Source organism: Schistocerca americana, chromosome X, assembly GCF_021461395.2.
Source record: "Schistocerca americana isolate TAMUIC-IGC-003095 chromosome X, iqSchAmer2.1, whole genome shotgun sequence".
In the NCBI taxonomy this organism is placed as follows: Eukaryota; Metazoa; Arthropoda; class Insecta; order Orthoptera; family Acrididae; genus Schistocerca; species Schistocerca americana.
Window position 1 is genome coordinate 676,420,661 of NC_060130.1, and position 20,055 is coordinate 676,440,715.

The following is a 20,055-nucleotide window of genomic DNA, read 5'->3' on the forward strand; positions in this document are numbered from 1 at the left end:
CAAGTCAGCTCGCAGTACTATAAATTGGGTAGAATATATTGCTTTCTTTTAATTTTAAAATGCTGACACAAAAGTGAAAAATAAAACTGTTATTTAACTACAAAACATAATTTTATGGTAACTGAACTTCCTTCATCTACACTTCCTCTCTCCCTTTAATTACAGAAAAGTGATAACTGAAAATCATTTAGCATTATATTTCTGAATTTGAATTCAGCGTGCAATATTCAGTGTACAGCTCAAAATGTATTCAGTGTGTTGACACTGAAGATGTATGGTTAAATCAAATCCGATAGTGGTATAAACGAAAATCAGTGTGAACAATGAGTGTGGTCCAAAACAGCTCATTAAATGTTAAAAACTTTGACTTCAGAGGCACTTACAAACACTAATCAAATAAACAGTGTCCGCAGCTCGTGATCTGGCGGTCGCGTTTTCGCTTCCCGAGCACGGGGTCCCGGGTTAGATTCCCAGCGGGGTCAGGGATTTTCACCTGCCTCGAGATGACTGGGTGTTTGTGTTGTTCTCATCGTTTCATCATCATTAATGAAAGTGGCGAGACTAGACTGAGCAAAGGTTGGGCGCAGTTGAGAGCCCCACAAACCAAACATCATCATCAAATAAGCAGTGTGTAGATATGCACAGACGTAAAACAACTTTAAAATATACACTTGTGGTGTACGTTGTATCTTTACCACCATAATGTGATTTGTGATTTCATTTATTTAAACAAAGTCATATCTATCTGTGTCCGCCCCGATAGCTGAGTGGTCCGCGTGACAGATTGCCGTCCAGGGGCCCGGGTTCGATTCCCGGCTGGGCCGGGAATTTTCTCCGCTTACGGACTGGGTGTTGTGTTGTCTTCATCATCATTTGATCCCCATCCGACGAATGTGGAATCGAATGTAATAAGACCTGCACCAAGGCGGCCGGACCTGCCCCGTAAGGGGCCTCCCGGCCAATGACGCCAAACGCTCATTTCCATTTCCATATCTATCTGTGCACTGAATAATTAGTGGGCTGCTGAGGTACTCGTGCAAATGTCGATAAGTTAACTGCAATAAATCTACGAAAACTGCAACGGTACTTAAACAATCATTTACGGTTTTCATTTCACTGGCCTCTATGCTGCCATCCCGTCTCAGGCATGGCCATGGGTTTCCAATGTACAGTTAGTGTGTGACTTATACAACCGAAGAATCAACTGACGGAGATGCGTACACATGTGTGCTCGAGGCAGACTAATCTACAATATCCTTCAATTACATGAACACCGAGTTTCTAAGATACGTCTGATTTAGGCCTTGTGTGTTCGCATCTGGCTTTAGGGATTATACTAAAAGGCATGAGTTTAAATGAAGCAATTATTGTATCAGTCGTAAATATACTCTCTCACAAATCCATTTGTTGTTGACAACTGAGCAGGTATGTTTCAAATATGCGGTTGTGTAGTCACACTTATAACTCTGAACCGAGCGAGGTATTGCAGTGGTTGGCACACGGGACTCGCATTCGGGAGGACGACCGTTCACACCTGCGTCTGGCTATCCAGAGACGTTAAACACTCATCTCCATCCCTTATTATTCAGTTTCGAAATATTCAACTGGAAGACAGTTTTATGCTCGCAGCTGCTATTCTCTGCGTCTTTTATAGGAAGGTATTCGTAATGGAGCTGGTGCATTCAGTTTTCGTTCTCTGCACCAGTATATGAGTTTCGTGGACAACTGCAGCTTCTGAGGGACTGTGCTCTTCCAGACCATACTGTCATAAGAGTAACACTTGCCGTTGCGCTTTCTACATCGCATTTCTATTAGTAATGAAACAAAGAAATGAAATCAGTATTTCAATATAAATGTCACAAAGCAGCAAAGATAAAATATCTTTACAAGAAACAGATTATCATTTAAGATAATGAAATCGTGATAATCGAATATTCATCCGCAGTTGTCTGTTAATGCGTTATATTTGGAAGATTTGAATCCACTACAGAATCAGTAGCATTTCCTGATATAAGCACAGTAGACTGCCCGTCTGATCTACGGGTCTGAGCTTTGCAAATGTTTTCTTAGTAGAATTGGTGAGTCACTCATGACGTTACGGTCTCATCAGGTCCCACCGATGCTGTAATGACGTACATCACTGATTGTGTGGATGCTCTACGGCGACGGTTAGTTAATTTGTGTCGCTATTTGGATGAATAATAGTCAGCGAGAAGTTGTTGAACAGCATAGACGCCCATTTTTCTTCAGATTTTGTTGGATTTTCGAGCCGTTGTTAGGAATCGAAACGGGTTGCCTGCTAGACCTTCAGCGAAACATAGCTACGCATGCCTCTGCAACTGCTTAGTGTGCTGGAGGAGATTGAGGTGACAGAAAATGCTATACTCTGCCCTCCTTACAAGGCGTAATGCTGTTCAATTCGTTGCTCTCACAAGCTGCAGCCGATAAGACGAGAGTTCCTAGGGCTACGGGATCTAATTGTTCGTGCCTGGTTTATTAGACAGAAATTTCCTGAAGGTGAAAACATGTTTTCAGCGAGGTCTTCAAATTTTCGCTGGTTAATTCCTTTAATTCATTTTAGGTTATCGATCTGTGCCCATAACGTCATTGTACAGGCGTTCGTCAGTGATTCAGGAACTATACACACAGATTTGTGTTGACAGAGCCTCGTACATTCCACGAACAATTTTACAAACAGATCCCACGCTAGAGTGGTGTCCACGGGAGTCAACGAATAGAGCGTTCTCTGAAGACATTTGTTTGTCTAGTTCGGCACGGAATCCACGGTTTTGAAGTGTCGCATTTTGTTGCACGAGTTCCTACTTGAAGCAGGTAGTCGGATGTGATAATGATACAGCTTGCGTTTTAGGGAACCTAGCAGAGAGGTGCAGGGTGCGCTTGTAGTGGCGTTGGCACTCTGTCCATTGCTGCCCACTTCACGCCGTAACCGCAAACGTTTCACCTCTCCCCCTAGCTCTCAGCTCCTTGCATTTTGTATCATCAGCTGGACAGCATAAACTGGTACTGACCCTGCGTAACTTTGTTCTGTAGTTTGTTGCACTCTATTTATACACTCGACCTACAATCTACTGGTTTGTGTAACCCGAAACATGAACAACTCGGGTACATACTGTTACCAGCTGAGAATGACTATACTGCCATTTCCTGTTCCTCGGGTTCGCCTGTACACTAAGCTAGCTCGACCAATCTCCAAATCAGGACTCTCCATCCCTGTTTATGGTTGGTAGTTAGAATCAGGTGTTGTAATAAGTCTGCTGTGACTCTGGCCAGAGTCTGTCCACACTGCTGTAGCACGTTGCAGTAACTAATGAGGAGGACAGTTGAAATAAATGTGGCAGGTTGTCATTAAATAACAGTACGCAATACTAGTTATATTGAAGTTCTGTCATTGTTTAGCTTATTTAATCCTAGATTACTAAACCCTCGTAAAATTTACGATTTGAGTTAGTACCCACTCGCGGTTCTCTCCAATCTAGTATTCGTGACATACCACTGAAGCTACTATAATTTACATTGATTTAGTAACAGTATAACATCCCCCCCCCCCAATTAGTGTTTTAGGGTTAATTCCAAAGTCTATTTATGTAGTTACAAGTGTTCAGTTGTGGAGCGAATGTTAATTTTCACTAATTTCAGTGGCATGGTAACGTAGCACTGATTTAAGAAATAATGTTAATGTTTCTCTCAGGGTAGACTTCGTTGCTGTACCACAAAAATGTTAATCCGCAATCCGGGGCTGTAAAATTATTCGAAGAACTGCATTCATTCGAAAATTTCATGTGGAAGTGCCTTTCTCTCACGAATATCTTTAAATACGAGACAGAGGTTTAGACTGGACGAAATACGAAGTCCACGCATGGCCAGCTTGCATGCCAGTGTTCCAAGTTCTGTGACCCACGACAGCGACAACAATTGTTGCCCTCCTTGTTCTGTGCCCCGAAAATTATACATACTCCTCCTCACGAATCATTGGAAGACTGACGATTTCTGTTCAGAAACTGCCTGTTTTACGAAACTTAATACAACCGAAGTTCCATAGACACACTAAAACAATAATAATATTCGCGCTAAGTGTGCTAATTGCAACGGCACCAGACACTTAACAACTAACATATTTGCTTATAGCATAACATTTTGTTTTAGTCGTCTTGCTGTATCTAAATAATTTAACAAAAACAATCTCTATCAATAGCACAGAAACAGGAGGTATTTACTCCATAGGATTTTCCTCCCTTTTACAGCTGGTGCCAATTGAATCACCGTGTCTTGTATCGTTCATTCATTAATCATGCTGATTACAGTTTGCGATTTCTGGGATCATTAACCACAATAAACGCTTGTAAACACATGCATATGAACATACTATCTTCTCCCTGAATTTATCCTATGCTGATGCATTTCTGTGTGCACTGGTTTTTTCTTGATTAAATTAGTGTTAGGCTTGATTGATTCATTCATTTTATTTGCCCCTTGCAGTGTCGTATCATGCTTGTACATAATGCACCCCGGAAAGAACAGTGACAACTAAAAAATGCACTACTTGGGAAAACTCGACTTAAGGAATTTATTCTTTAAAACTTACAGTGAAATGGTATAAGCTTTCTTTAAATTTGGACTTAGTGTTTTTGGCAGTAAATTCCAGTATACTTTCGTGCACGTTGGGGCACTTTACACGTATTTTTCAGTGAAACGGAAGATGTCGTTTTCCGACTCCTGTCACTTTCGTTAACGGGGTAACGTATGAGTTGTTTGGCAATTTGATTAAGTAACGATGGTGGTTTGTGAATTGTTGATTAAATATAGCAGTTATTGAAACTAGGTGGTATAGTTTTTAGCTACGTTCTGATACAAAACCGTCATTTGATTTTACGAAAATTGATAAGAAATTTCGTATTAACATAAATCTACAATAGCTGATAACTATCAATAGGATAGATTCAGCAATTATTTCATGAATTTAAACTCAGTTGTCCTTTTCGAAAGTGTTTATACATTTTGAATATTTGAGTTGGTTCAATCTCCGTATCGTCCGTCTTAAGATATGAAATGCCTCTGACTTCTTAATAGGTGAGCGAGCTTCCTGACAGCTGTCATTCATCATGCGACCACCGGGAAATGCGCCACACCCACCCTTGTCCGACCGCAAAATGGTTCAAATGGCTCTGAGCACTATGGGACTTAAAATCTGTGGTCATCAGTCCCCTAGAACTTAGAACTACTTAAACCTAACTAACCTAAGGACATCACACACATCCATGCCCGAGGCAGAATTCGAACCTGCGACCGTAGTGGTCACGCGGGTCCAGACTGAAGCGCCTAGAACCGCACGGCCACACCGGCCGGCTATCCGACTGCAGAAGCCCTGCGTCTCACCGCCGTCACGTCACACGTAATAGATCACGCCGGTATTTACTAGCAGCCATTTCACCCAGCCGCCGTCTGTGAATGGAATGGAATGGAATGGAAAGAAATGTAAATATATGGTGTAATAAAATATATTCTCTGCTATGCAGTTCAGCATAACAAATATAAAATTATTATTTTTGTTGGTCTTTTAAGTCCAAAGACTGGTTTACTGCAGATTTTTACGCTAAACTCTACTGTCCAAAATCTCTTCATTTTTGCACAGCTATTTCTTCTTACATCCATTTAAAACACTTCCCTGCAGGCAAGCAGTGGTCTCCCTCTGCAACTTATACTCCGCTCCTCCCTATCACTAATTACCAAATTGGCCGTTCCTTCTTGTCATCCTATCTAGTGATTCCGTCTCTTGGATAAGCTTTGCCGTAAATTATTTTTCTTCCTAAGCAGATTCAGTACCTCCTTATCAGTTACCCGATTCACCCATCTAATATCCGGCATTCAGCTGTAATATGTCAAATGCTTCTATACTCTTTTCTGTACAGTTACCTTCAGAATAGGCTGCCTAACACTTCAGTCTATATACTATGTTCACATATTTTTTCCTGTTCTTGCTGTTGCTAGTCTACATTTTAGGTTCTCTCTAGTTCGGCCATCGTCAGTTATTTTGCTGGCAAACAGAAAACTCATCTAATAATACTTTTAGTGTCTCATTTCCTTGTGTAATTCCTTCAGCATCGCCCGATTTAATTCGACCACACGAAACGTGATACTGATGCTACAACATATCTTAGAAGGTAGGTCAAAGAAAGGATAACTTACGTCATCGTGGTCGACATCATCTTCCATTCAAGGATAAGGCTGTTGCCTGTTCCGAAGACTCAAATAAAATCATTCCCATCTTTTTTGATAATGATGAGTTGGGTTGAGGGGGCACTCGACATCACGGTCATCAGCGCCCTGACGAAAAGTCAACATGAAGTCTCATGGGTGGGGACGAAGGCTGTCCCCACATGCAGAGCAGTTTATAACGTACTAAAGTCTGCCGCCCTTCCCCACTAGTTTAGGGAAGGGGCCTAATAGTTCACAAAATTTCACCACTCTGTTAACACTGGTATCGGTATCTGCGAGGACGGTGGGCAGATCTCCAGCAATACCAAGGGCTACCCCGCGCGGGATTAGCCGAGCGGTCTTAGGCGGTGCAGTCGTGAACTATGCGGCTGGTCCCGGCGGAGGTTCGAGTCCTCCCTCGGGCATGGGTGTGTGTGTTTGTTCTTAGGATAATTTAGGTTAAGTAGTGTGTAAGCTTAGGGACTGATGACCTTAGCAGTTAAGTCCCATAAGATTTCACACCCACCCATCCACCAAGGGCTGCCCTAATATCAGTATACAGGACACACATAGCCACAATATGCTGAACTGAAAGCGGCACGCCACAAACTTCACAGAAAGGTGGATCTTCCCCCCCTCCCTCCTCCCCCCCCCCTCCACAGGAGGGGGAAGCCATGTGTGAAAGGGCTATGCCCGATGCGCAGTCAACCGGCCGGAGTGGCCGTGCGGTTCTGGGCGCAGCAGTCTGGATCCGAGCGACCGCTACGGTCGCAAGTTCGAATCCTGCCTTGGGCATGGATGTGTGTGATGTCCTTAGGTTAGTTAGGTTTAAGTAGTTCTAAGTTCTAGGGGACTGATGACCTCAGATGTTAAGTCCCATAGTGCTCAGAGCGATTTGAACCATTTTTGAGATAATGGCGTGCAACGGGATGGGACATTGATGGACAACACCATCCCAACTTGCTTCCTTGGCAGCTTTGTCAGCCAAGTCGTTACCCTATATCCCAATATGGACAGGTACCCTGCAAAAGATCACCTCCTTGCCACGGCGTTGGAGCCGCTGTAAGCAGTCATGGATGAGCTGAATCAGCGGGTCTACCAGATACATTTGGTGAAGCACTTACAGTGCACTAAGAGTGTCGGAACAGACAAGAAAACTCGTACGGTGATGTCTGTGAACCCTCTCCAGTGCCATTAGAATGTCATGTAACTCCGCATCATAATTTGTAAATTGTTCTGGAAGACGCACTCTAAAAACCCTATCAGGGAAAACCGCAGAACAACCGAGAGCATTCCCCTGCTGGGCTCCATCTGTATAAATAACGATAAAACTATGGTACATACTTAAAATAGACGAAAACAAAGTTGTAAAAACCATATCTGGAGTACAATTTTTTGGGTACTGCGTCAAGTTTAAAATCATTTTGGGCCTCCGAAGACACCAAGGCGGCAGTGCGTTTCATCCCTGGGTGTGTATATTCATGCTCGAGAGATACAGATCCCTGAGACAGTGTGTAGCACGTATACCAAATGGCTGGGTCGCTTGGGGCCGATTCCTAAGCCGTTCGAAGGTGGGTTGGATCACTGAACTAAATGCCAATGACTGGGGTGATGCTGATATTTTTAACGCCTGTCGAGCCAAAAGGATACGTCGCCGAATCCAGAGTGGTGGTTCACCAGCCTCTGCATACAGACTCTGAACTGGGCTGGTCCGAAAGGCTCCAGTCGATATCCGAATGCCTGCATGGTGGACAGCATCTGACATCCGGAGGTGGGAAGGAAGGGCCGATCCATAGGCCACCTGCCATAGTCTAAGCGTGATCGAACAAATGCCCTATAAAACTGTAAGAGGCGGGACCTGTCAGCTCCCCATGTTTTGCCGCCAAGGCATTTCAAAATGTTCAACAACCGGAAACCCTTTGTTCGCAGGTCTTCCAAGTGTGGGAGCCATGTTAATTTCGAGTCATATTGAGAGGTGGCATGATCCCCCTCTCATATTTCTATCTTACTCTGAGTGATTCGATTTTCCTCTCCAATTGCATGCGGTGAGAAGTTGCTATTCCTTGACACGTGGACTTCCCACACAGCGTCTCTCGTCACCCGGGTGGTCCGGTGACAGGCGAGTTCTGCTGAGCTTGAAAGGGTTAAGCCGACAGGTGTGAGGGAGTCGAGTGGATGCTTTCCAGATGCCGACATTGTCATAAGAGTGGGAGCGACACGCCCAGAGGGCCCAGGAGGAGTGGCTGGGCTCGAGATTCCGTTACTTCGCAGAAACTTAGTGCAAACACTTTCTGGCGGGCTATCAGCGAGGCGTTGGAATGACTTGTGTTCCCAGGCAGTCTTGGCGGGCAAATTCCCGCGTTTTCTGCAAAATCGCAACTGTGATTGGCTTGCTCAGGGCATAGCTCCGTGACGTAGCAAAATCGACGCAGAAATTGGCGCCAAGGATCTCCATTGGTGGAATGGTAGTGCTTCGGCAATAGAGTGGAATTTTCCGCCGGTTTTCGAGTTGCTGATTGGAACGTTTAACCATGGCCACTGTTGTGGGGGCGGGAATTTTCTGTTTGTATGGGTGCTCTTGAGAGTCGGCTCTCGCCTTTCGGTCGGGGTAGGTTACAAGACTGAGCTCTTGCTGCTCTGGACAGTCTGCCTTCGGTTGGCTGTCTAATATACTTTCATTTAATTGTAACTGTTTGACGAAGTTGCTGAAGTTTCGACTTCAACGTAACTTTCCGGGTACAGTTGGCAATTGAGCGTTCTGCGTACAAGCGGCCTATGTTGTCCGTCGTGAGCAGTTTTGGCTAAAGTTGACTGTATCGGAATTACTGTGTGACTTCGCTTGTTAAAATCCATCACTGTACCGTCAGTGATTGTGTGGCGAGCCTTCTTCGTCTCCCTCAGAGGCGCATTTGCATCGATAGGAAGTCTTTAGTCTGGAACAACCAGACCAGGACAATTTGTTTCGGGCTATACTCGCGACATTATCATCACCACGACGGGACGTCGAAGCAACCAGCCATCGCGTCCAGTACGACAGATCGTGTCCTTGCAGTTAATAAGACAGCTGTAATGTATGGCCGCAGCACCGGCAGATTAGGGAATTTGCTCTGTGATAATCAGAGCTCAGCAGAGCGTGCCTGTTCCCGTCTTTTCTTACGTGGTTCTGTCTTGGATGTTCATTGCCTAAGTTCTCACTACTGTAGCAGCAATTAATGTTGGGTTGGCTGGGTGTTTCTCTTAAGATTTGAGTTGCAAGGAATTGGCTCCACATAACACTTGGTAACAAATGTCACAATCTAGTTTATGGACAACCTCACCTTCACAGCATTTATTTGAGTATCCAATTTTTATGTATTGTAAATGTTTCATGTGTTTTGTTTACTATTTTGAGTTTAGCCATAATAAATCAAATTGTTATTTTGGATAGAACTTTCATTCTGTTAATCGGCAGAGCAACCCTTTCATTTCTCACTATGTTAATGAAAATTTCCTTTATCTAATTAATTTATATCAAATTAAATTATTGCAGGTGCCAAACTTTTTTCTAATCCACTTGCAGCGTCGATTACAGTCAGTTCGCGTTTCTTCTTAATCCATGTGCAACAGCAAAAGTCGGAGTTAGAAAAGAGGGGGGGGAGGCCTTAGAGCATCATTTCCATATGAAGATTCTAGTAGAGTTTAATGTTAAATACACTGCTACCCCGGCTCCTCGCAATGTAATAAACCTAAAAAGCGCCCTGTGTCTTGAAAAAGCAAAATACGGTCCCCTATTGTGAGCTCTGGTTGTTTACTCCGACGAACACGATTAAAATTGACACACACAGTCTTCTCAGGTAAGAACCGAAAACCAGTTGTCTGGGCCCAGGTTTCCAGCCTCATAATGGTCAGTTGTAGCTGCCTCGTCGTCGTAAGATCGGAGGAAGAGTAGAAGATTGCAAAGTCATCCACAAACAAAGGGCATTTGACAGGGCTCCTGACTGGAGAGGAAATGCCATTGATAGCGATGGCAAACAATGTGACACTGAGGACACTACCCTGTTGCACACCATTCTCTTGGACATAGCAATCAGACATGGCATCGCCAATGCGATAACGCCTGTTCTCGAGAAAGGATTGGATCAGAAGCGGCAGGCGTCCACGTAGTTCCCATTCATGAAGTTGGCGAACCTCAGTAGTGTCATACGCTTTTTCGAGGTCAAAAAACACACAAACTAAATGGTTTCGGCGTAAGAATGACTCCTGTATCGCCGTCTCCAGTGGAATTAAATTGTCAAGAGTGGAACGGTAGGGCCTGAAACCACACTGGAAGCGGCTCAGATAACCTCGGGACTTGAGCAGCCAGACGAGGCGGCGGTTGACCATGCGTTCAAGAGTCTTACCCATACAAGTAGTAGGGTGACACTCCAGTAACTGTTAGGGGCGCTACGGTCCTTACCTGGTTTCCAGAATGGAATTAAGATTGCCTCCAAGTCGCGGGATACTGTCCATCAACCCAAATCTGATTGAAACAAGAGAGGAGAAGACCTTTCGCTTCAGGTCACAGATGACGAAGCAGGGTATAATGGATCTCATCAGGTCCTGGAGCAGTGTCACTGACTGCAGATAAAGCTGATTACAATTCCCACATGGAGAATGGAAGGTAGTAGACTTCTTCATTATACGAGAAAAAATTGAGTTCCCTCATTTCTACAGTCCGACGGAATACCTGAACATCAGGAGCGTGTCTGGATGACTTAGTAACAGTAAAATAGTGTTCAGCTAAAATATGAGCCATCTCTTCTGGCGTGTCCACCAAGACCCTATTATTTGACAAGGTCGTAAGGGGATGTGGAACGCCTTGCCTTAAACCCGTCTTGTTGATTCCCAAACGTGCGCAGCGGAAGGAGGCCGATTAATGTAAGTCGTGAATTCCCTCCAGGAAGCCCTCTTCCGTTCTTTGATCACTCGCCTTGCATGTTCTCTCGTAGACCTGAAGACATGAAGATTGTCTGTAGTTGGACCCCGTTTGAAGTTCCGAAGAACTGTCTGTCTGGGCCTGATTGCCAATCGAAAGTCGTCATTCCACCACGGTACACGCCGTCGTCCGAGGTGGTTACTAGACCTGGGGATGGACTCTGCGGCAGCCCTTTGGCTCTCATGAGTGATATAGGCCACCGCCTCTTGTGCAGAATCATTTCGTTCAAAAATAGCCTGTCGACTGTACTGTAACCAATTTGCCCTTTGTATCATCTACCTGCGTGGTCTCCTGCTGGTCACTGTCTTAAGCGGCAGACGAATCCACACTGGGAAGTGGTCACTAGAATTTAAATCGTGAGCCACTTCCCACTGAACTGAATCTGCAATAGCTGAGGAACAAAAGCACAGATCAATAGCTGAAAAAGACCCTGTAGCTGTGGAAAAGTGAGTCATCTGACCTGCGTTCAGAAGGCAGATATCCTCAGAACGGACTGGAGCAAGTAGTAGCCGAGCCCCACAGCACATTGTGGGCATTGAAGTCCCCCACGAGAAGGAATGGGCGCGGGAGTGCCTGGAAAAGGTCTGCCAGTGCGTCCGCATCCAAAGCGCGATGGTGGGGGGGGGGGGGGGGGGGGGGGCAGGTACAAAGAACACACTGTGATAGTAAACGGTGAGGGGGAGCTTTCACAGCAATTGCTTGGATGGTCGTGGTAAGAGGGACAGGAGAGGAGTGGTATCTGTCATCAAGAAAAGTAGCCCCTCCACCTTTAGCCCTGCCGATAGTAGTATCTTCTTTCCTGTATATGTGGTAGCCCAACAATGTAGGTGTGTCTGTGGCTGTAAGATGCGTTTCTTGTAAGCAGATGCAGAAAGGTTTATCCTGGACCAGCAGCTGCAACTCTTCCATATGTGAGCGATATCCATTCAAATTCCACTGCAACACAGAAGTTCCTATGGAAGCCATTGGTTAGCGATGGTGGTTCTTTCCTTTCTCCCTCGGAGGCGGTGATTTACCGGGGAGGTCAGGGGGAACGTTAGCCGGTTCCACGTTCTCTAGTTCCTCCGATTGGAAGTCCATATCTTCATGAGCATAGTCGCCATCAGAAAGGTAGAGCGCTCGTCGATCCTAAGGCTTACATACCGCTTTCTTGGACAGAACTACTTTTAGAAGGACGTTTTTCTTTACTGACAGGAGGAGGAGGCTGCCTGGGTAGCTGGGATGACTTAGGTGGCGTCTGAAGTTGGGGAGTGGTATGTGGCTTAGGTGGTAAGTATACTTGTGACAGCTTTCGAGCGACATCAGTTGCAAGTGGAGCGTTTCCCTCACAGGTACAGTGACAAGTGCATGTGCTCGTACTTGAATCTGTGGTCTGAGTTTGTGTGAAGGCATCACACTTAGCTATTGGTGTTTTAAGGGCTGATGCAAAAGGAGTTGCAAAAACCGGTGGTTGCATGGCTTTGTAAGCCTTTTTTAGCCTCACCATAGGGTATGCGTCTCAACTCTTGAATTTTCTTTTACTCGTTGTAAACCCCACACTTTCTGCTAAACACTGGGTGTTCCCCAGAGCAGTTAACACATTTCGGAGGAAGTGTACAAGAAGTCCCTGACTTGTGAGCGGAGTCTCCACAATTGCCACAAGTAGCCTTACCATTACATCCCATAGTGTATGACCAAATCTTTGACATTTATAGCATCGCATGGGATAGCAACAAACGGGCAAACCTTAAGGCAGATATAGCTGGTAAGAATATGTTCCGGTAATTCGAGAGTACTAAACGTCAGAATAAACGTTGCCGATTTTTCCAATTTGCCATTGACTCTCCTCATATAATTCTGCATTTCCGTGACGCCCACATTCTTTCACTCTTCACACAACTCCGCGGGGTCCATCTCTATTATATCGGAGCAGGTAACCATGTCCTTACTATAGTTAAGGCCGTTATGCAATTCAGCCTCAATTGGGTAGTCGCTTAAGGCCTTACATCCCAGAAGCTTAGATATTTGGGTGGATTTATCAGTTTCAACCAAAAGCCTTCCATTACGTAGTCGTTTGACACATTTCAGAGACCCAGCAATACCTTCTAATGCCTTGTTAATATAGAAAGGGGATATCTTCTCAAAGCTTCCCCCGTTTCCCTTGATTACAATGAAAGTGTTATGGCACACTAATGCCCTGTTATTATTACTCGGAGACTTCTTTCCGGGAGGACTGACCAACCGAGCTATCTTTGAGGAGTGGGTGTAGGTGTTGCCTGACGGTACTCCCATCCCGTCAGTAGTAGTAGTTTCATGAGACAGTTCCATAAGGATCCCACGAGACGCTGGGGAAACAACCATCGACCCAGGCTGAGCCCTGCATGCCTGAGCAAGCATGATTCAATTGGGGTGCGGCAGGTGCCCCAGAGGTTGCTCGCTAAAGACTGTTTCACCTCAACAGCCAGTCACCTATTCAGCACGTAGCACACCTTGAGGTTGAGTTTATAATAGAGAGAGAGAGAGAGAGAGAGAGAGAGAGAGAGAGAGAGAGAGAGAGAGAGAGGTGGGTACCTTCCTCGCAGTCCAGGCGGTGAAGCCAAGACCCCCGTTCTCCGAAACACACAACATTCCACCGCTGCGCCGCACAGTGCTCGTTGAAGTATGACCAGAGCTTACGGTGACAGAGGGCTGGTGGCGCTTACCAGTCCTCAGCTCAGGAACCCCGGGGTCGCCAAGCCCGTGCTCAGCAAACGAATGCTGAGCCCCTGAGGGGATCTTTTTCGAGGTCTTCAGATATCTCTTTTTCCCATCCGGCTTGCAGTTCAAGATTTTGTTGGGAATTCTGTGACGTGACATGCCATTCTCATGAGGTGTTTTCTCCAATCTTTAGAATATTTTTGAAGTTTTTCCTTCATGTTGAAAGTATTTAATTCTGCTCTAATATCTTCATTTCTGACCAGGTCTCTTCTTGTGCAATCCTTCGTCTTACTTAGGCAAACTTAAGTTTATAGCGTATATAGCTTTAGGAAAGCGTTTGACATTTTCGGCTGGACTACAGTCTTTGTAATAGTGAAGGTAGCTGGGGAAAAAAATACAGGTAATCTGGAAATGAAACGCTAAAAGTAGTAAATGACGTTTGCTACTGCGGAACCAAAATAACTGGTCATTGTCGAAGTAAAGAGCGTACAAAATGCAGAGTGGCGTAAGCAAGGAAAACATTTCTGAGAAGAAAAATGTTACAAATAGATAATAATTTTTGGTTTAGGAAGTCTCTTCTGAAAATATTTGTCTACAGTGTAGCCTTGCGTGGAAGTGAAACGTGGACGATAAACACGAAGGGAATAGGAGCGTTTGAGGTATAGTGGTAAAGGTCAACGCCAAAGGTTAGATGGGTAGATCGAATAACTAATTGAAAGGTACTGAAACAAACTGGAAAAAAAGAAATTTATGGTACAACCTGACTAAAAGATGGGATCTGTTGTCAGGACATATCCTGAGACATCTAGACGTTCCCAATTTGGCAGTAGGGGCAAGAGTGTGAGTGTGAGTGTGAGAGTGAGTGTGAGTGTGAGTGGGGGGGGGGGGGGAGGAGGGGGGTAAAAATTGTAGAGGAAAGCCAGTGATGAATACAGTAAGCATCTGGGTGGAAGTAAGTATATAGATGAGAAGATTTGCACAGGATGGATTCTCGTGGTGAGCTGCATCAAATTAGTTCTCGGAACCAAGACGACGACAACAACAACAACAACAACAACAACCACCACCACCACCACATACCTACCTACCTACCTACCTACCTGTCCTGTTAAGGGATCTAACATTGCACACTACGGCCCACATAACGCAAGTTTTGTTTTTCCTTATGACATCATTCTCTGTAGTAGTCCCGACCTGAAAATACTAATGGGGGATTATCTTCGTTATGCATTATTTTACCCAAGAAGATGCCATCAGCATTAGGCTATAGGACTCCTGTAGAGCTGCATGTCTTCGAGAAATATAACTGCTGTAGTTCCTTGTTGCTTTCGGGCATAACATATGAAAAAGGATAGCGGACATAACTAGATAGTTTAAGCTATTTTATAGTCAGAGATTCACGACAGATCTAGCTTTCCGACCCCGTGTCTGAAATTGACCTGTTGCAGTCTGCGGCTCTGAAACAAAAGTCTAAGACTGAAATAGACTCAGTCTGTATCTAAAGGCTTCATCATATATCGATCTTTTAACTGTGATTACATTCATTTTTTGCAGAAACGGGGTACTGGAAGAAAATAAGTGGCGTGCCTGAAAGGTCTTATGGTTGCCTTGTTCAAACCATATAGAAGCTCGAGATTTTCAGGCGATAAAGTTAGAATTTGGATACAGACCGAACCTCCAGTCGTAAACATTTATGCCACGTAGATCACGCCTTCATTTCGTAATTCGAATACCTTACGCTTTATCAAGCATCTTCAGATACAAAACAGTCAAATATTATTACTATTATTTCAAGTAGATTCATCAGATCATGGAAGGCTTTCGAAATCATTATAATTTAAAGCAGTTCTTCTCGCTACATGTTAAACTTCAACTGTAAATTGAAAACTTTCGCTCTTCAACTTACTTATTTAAGTGATCCAGTTTGTTTCAAAATAGTGTCCTCTATTAATATTTAAAAATAAAACTATGTATTTACAGATACATAGGAAGCAACGCTATTGAGTTTCTCTCGTGATGTAGCATAATCACCGGCAGTGACACCTATAACAGTATACGACACTACAGAAACTGAGACAGAGAAGAATCCATTTCTCTATTTTTTCAGGAACAGTAATCTATGCGGCAAATTCAGATATCACCGGAAGAAAACCACGAGCAACACCATTAACTCTAAAAACACGGAAATCAGGAACGAGCCGATAGTACGATTGCAAACGGTGTATGTTTCGGGAGCACGGACAATCGTGGAAAAGAATGTAGAGCTTAAAACCAGGAACCATATGTCGTACGAACAAACAGACAGATACTTAAAACTGTGGATTAAAGAACAAGGATGACTTTCGGACAGCGCAAAGGCTGTTAATAAGACCATCGGTACACTGACCGTGTGCTTTCGAACGCCAGCGTTGAACATGCCGTGTTCATCGTGTTGGTGAACGCTCAGAAACGCTGCGCCTTGTTGCTAAGGTAAGTGTGTCTCATTGTGGTAAAAGTGATCGCAGCGCGCTCCAGCGGCAGTAGTTGGAGGAGGAGGAGATGGTTAATGTTTAACGTGGTCAATAGAGACAGAGCAGAAACTCGGATTAGGAAAGGATGGGGAAGGAAATCGGCCGTGCCCTTCCAGTCACGGAAACCTGAATCAAGATGGCCGTACGCGGGTTTAAACCGTTGTCCCCCCGAATGCGAGTACATAGTGCTAATCACTGCCTCACCTCCCTCGGTGCGGCTGTTGTCGGCTATATCTGGCACGCAAATCACACTGTTTACGAAACAGACGGGCGTAAAATTCTCACGTTAGCTCCTTTGTCCATATGCTAGACATTTTGTTCTATCTGTACTACTCATAAATAGAAACTTCAGTATCCTTGAACATGTTATCAGGCCAAAAGAGAAATACCATGTTCAGTCAATAAGGACATTGTCTCAGAGTTCAATTGCAAATAGTGCCATATAAATTTACAATATTTGTCCACAATAGATAAAAGTAATTTAATCATTCTCACTTTTTAACTAAACCAAAAAACCATTCTTAATTGCTCACTGTTCGTATTCAGTAGCAGAATTTTTACAACACAATAAATACAAAATTTGAAACAAGAAATTGCAAAAATATCTTACTGCAAGTAGTGCAAGCTGTCTTGTCGATAAGCCAATCGAGCAAACTCAGTCCTTGGAATGCGAATATTACAAAATATACTTAAGTTACACTCATAAGAAGGTATTAGATCCTATTAGAAAACACGAAGTTTACTAAAAAAGAATTGGATCCAGCGATAGACGAACCAACAAGCAAAATTTTATACATTACTTCTGTGTGTCTACTTCGTACGCTACACTTACCATACGTGACTTACGATCATACTTTGCGTCTTACCATCTCCTGAGAGCTTTAATCATATATATGTCATCAAGTGACATTTAATTAATTTAATTATAACGTATTGCACCAAGAACAATGCGTTTTTGATGGATCTTCAATATTCCTTTGCCTTGAAATGACATACTTTCACAGTACGCACGTTGCGATACTTCTTTAACCACTAATATGTCGTTCCCTATCGTTTTAATACAGAAACCGTCGAATTAACGACGGGTTTCCGAGAGCTCCGCTATTTCCTGGAGCTCAAAAACGGCGTAGAGGTGGCAGAAAATAACTTAACTGATAGGAATAACCAGTTACTGAGAAGTAGCAGTTAGTGTTAACCACTCATCTGATACTAGCAGTCTTATAGTTACTGTCAATAGTGCGAGGCGCCATCTGTTTACCGAAGTGCGTACTACGCTTCCGTGTCATCTGAGACCCGACCGCGGATAAACGAACAGAGCAGAGGGCCTGACCATTTGTAAGGTATTCTATAGATCATAGAAATAACTGTCAGACTGCACGCCATGTGTTTATAGAAGTAGTTACGTTTAGTGAAATCTAACAACGCCAAGTGACCTTACGGATTTCGTACGACTATTGAAGTTACCGTCAGTAGATGAGTATTCCTGGAAGTTGTTTTTCTGTGGCAGTTCTCGCTGTAAGTTCCTTTGGAGAGTTACGGGCTACCGTTACAGATAACCGAGAAGTTGATAACAGTATCCCGGACTTCAGGAGGCCGTGGCAGGCGATATTTCCAGAGAGGAGGGAGATTGTAGGTAAACAAGTATTTTCTATGGAAATAACTAGCGCCGGCCGGTGTGGCCGTGCGGTTCTAGGCGCTACGGTCGCAGGTTCGAATCCTGCCTCGGGTATGGATGTGTGTGATGTCCTTAGGTTAGTTAGGTTTAATTAGTTCTAAATTCTAGGCGACTGATGACCTCAGAAGTTAAGTCGCATAGTGCTCAGAGCCATTTGAACCATTTGAAATAACTAGCGGTCGTCAGGGGATTACACGGTTGATTTCAAGTTAATTTCCCGATGAGCTACAGATCTGAAACTTTCAACATAATTTAGAAGTGGTTGATAATGCAATATTAATTGCCTTCTTCTCTGGTATGTGGCGGAGGGTACTTTGTTTCTCTGCCTGGGCAATTTTGGTACAAATTAGTTTAAAATCAACTTTCCAATGGGGTAGTGACTTTAAACTTTCGATATGGTTTAAAACCGGATGACAGTGCGATATTAACTCGCTTTCTTTGTCTGGTGGGTTTCGGAGGGTAGTTTGTGTACCACTGCTGTTTTCCACTTTTCCTGTTCCAGTCTTAAAATATTTTGCAATAAGATAGATTGCTGGTAAGTCTCCATGTGACCTCGAATCTCTCTAATTTTTATCTGCACGGTCTTACAGCGATACGATATATATGTAGTAGAAAGCAATATAGTGGATGGCTTAGATGAAGAGAAACTGAAATCTGGAATTTACGAACTCCATCTGCTGCAATGTCATCAGAATGTTTGAAAAATAAACACGACCAAAACACGTAACATAATTATTTAAATAAAAACCTGTTAATATTGCAGGTTTTTAAAACGGACTAAAAGGTCTAAAATCATTTCATCTATCTCCATAGAAATTTCTAACCTCCAACTATAGTCCTGAAAAATTAGTGCTTGTGATTTTTAAGAGCTATGACAATGCTTCTAAAATTTAAAACGAAAACTGTGGGGCGCTTGCAATAAGTAATAGTAAGGAGCGTAGAGAGTAGCTGTCGTTGAGAAAGATTACAGAACAGTTGATACCACTTACAAGGCAATAAAACTGTTAGTCACTTAGATGAACTAATCATACATGAATTACCTATTACATGTGCCCAGGATTTTTTCTTTCTCTTTTCTCAGGTATAGTCATACCTATAAGAAATTCAGAATATATTTTCAGGACTATCTATGTGGTGTTAGGAATCAGTATGGAGCTAGGAGAAATTATTTTATACTTTTTAGCCCGTTGAAAAACGGATCGTAAATAACAATAAACGTAAGAGAGACACAACATTCTGAAGGCTTGGAGAAGTGTAACTAGTCATTCTCACACTGAAAATTAACACCGTGAAATTTTGCAGAAATCGAGCGGTTTCTCAAATCTCACATGAAACTTTATTGTGCTCTCAATTTTCTCAAATGGAATATCTTGCACTGTAATAAACGAATCTATTATGTTATGTTTATTTTTATGTTGCATTACCCGGCCCTACACTTACTGCACTAAGTGAACAACACTAGAAAGAAAACTTGAAAATTTGCCTTCAGTATTCTGCTTACATACTAGTTCATATATTGTCAAATTGGAAGACAGGCGATCTGTTATGTTAAAATGTGTAGATAAAAATCGTACGTCATGGTCGGTAAGAGCTCGCTGACGAGCCATCTTCAGATCTCAAATACAAGAAATTGCCAAAAACAGGTGAACATTAGCATAATACATTTCATGTCTAAACATCCATTCTACGATAAATACATACCAATAAACATTATTACTTCATTCCTTGTGTATCAGCTACCAGGCATTACACATCATCATCTGTTGAGCTGTCATTAACACACTGAAAATTTATGTATAGATAGTGACGAAAAAGACATATAACGTACATTTGTTAAGTGGTATAAAGCTATAATCTTAGCTAAAGTAGGTCGTAATGACATGCATAATGCACAGCATTAGCTACGTATGTCGGGTCTAGTGCATCAGGGGATACAACCCGTCGGCTTTGAACAATGACGTCATTCCTTAGTCATAGATCGTAATGTCTTCACTTCGAGGCATAGATAATAAAGCAGTTCTGTGTTC

General features: G+C 43.4%; 1 protein-coding gene across 1 annotated transcript in view; it reads left to right on the plus strand.

The window, feature by feature from the left end:
- The window catches only part of LOC124556243 (potassium voltage-gated channel unc-103), a 700,301-nt gene that overhangs the window by 101,633 nt on the left and 578,613 nt on the right, over positions 1 to 20,055 (plus strand). The gene's annotated exons all lie outside the window — the stretch shown is intronic.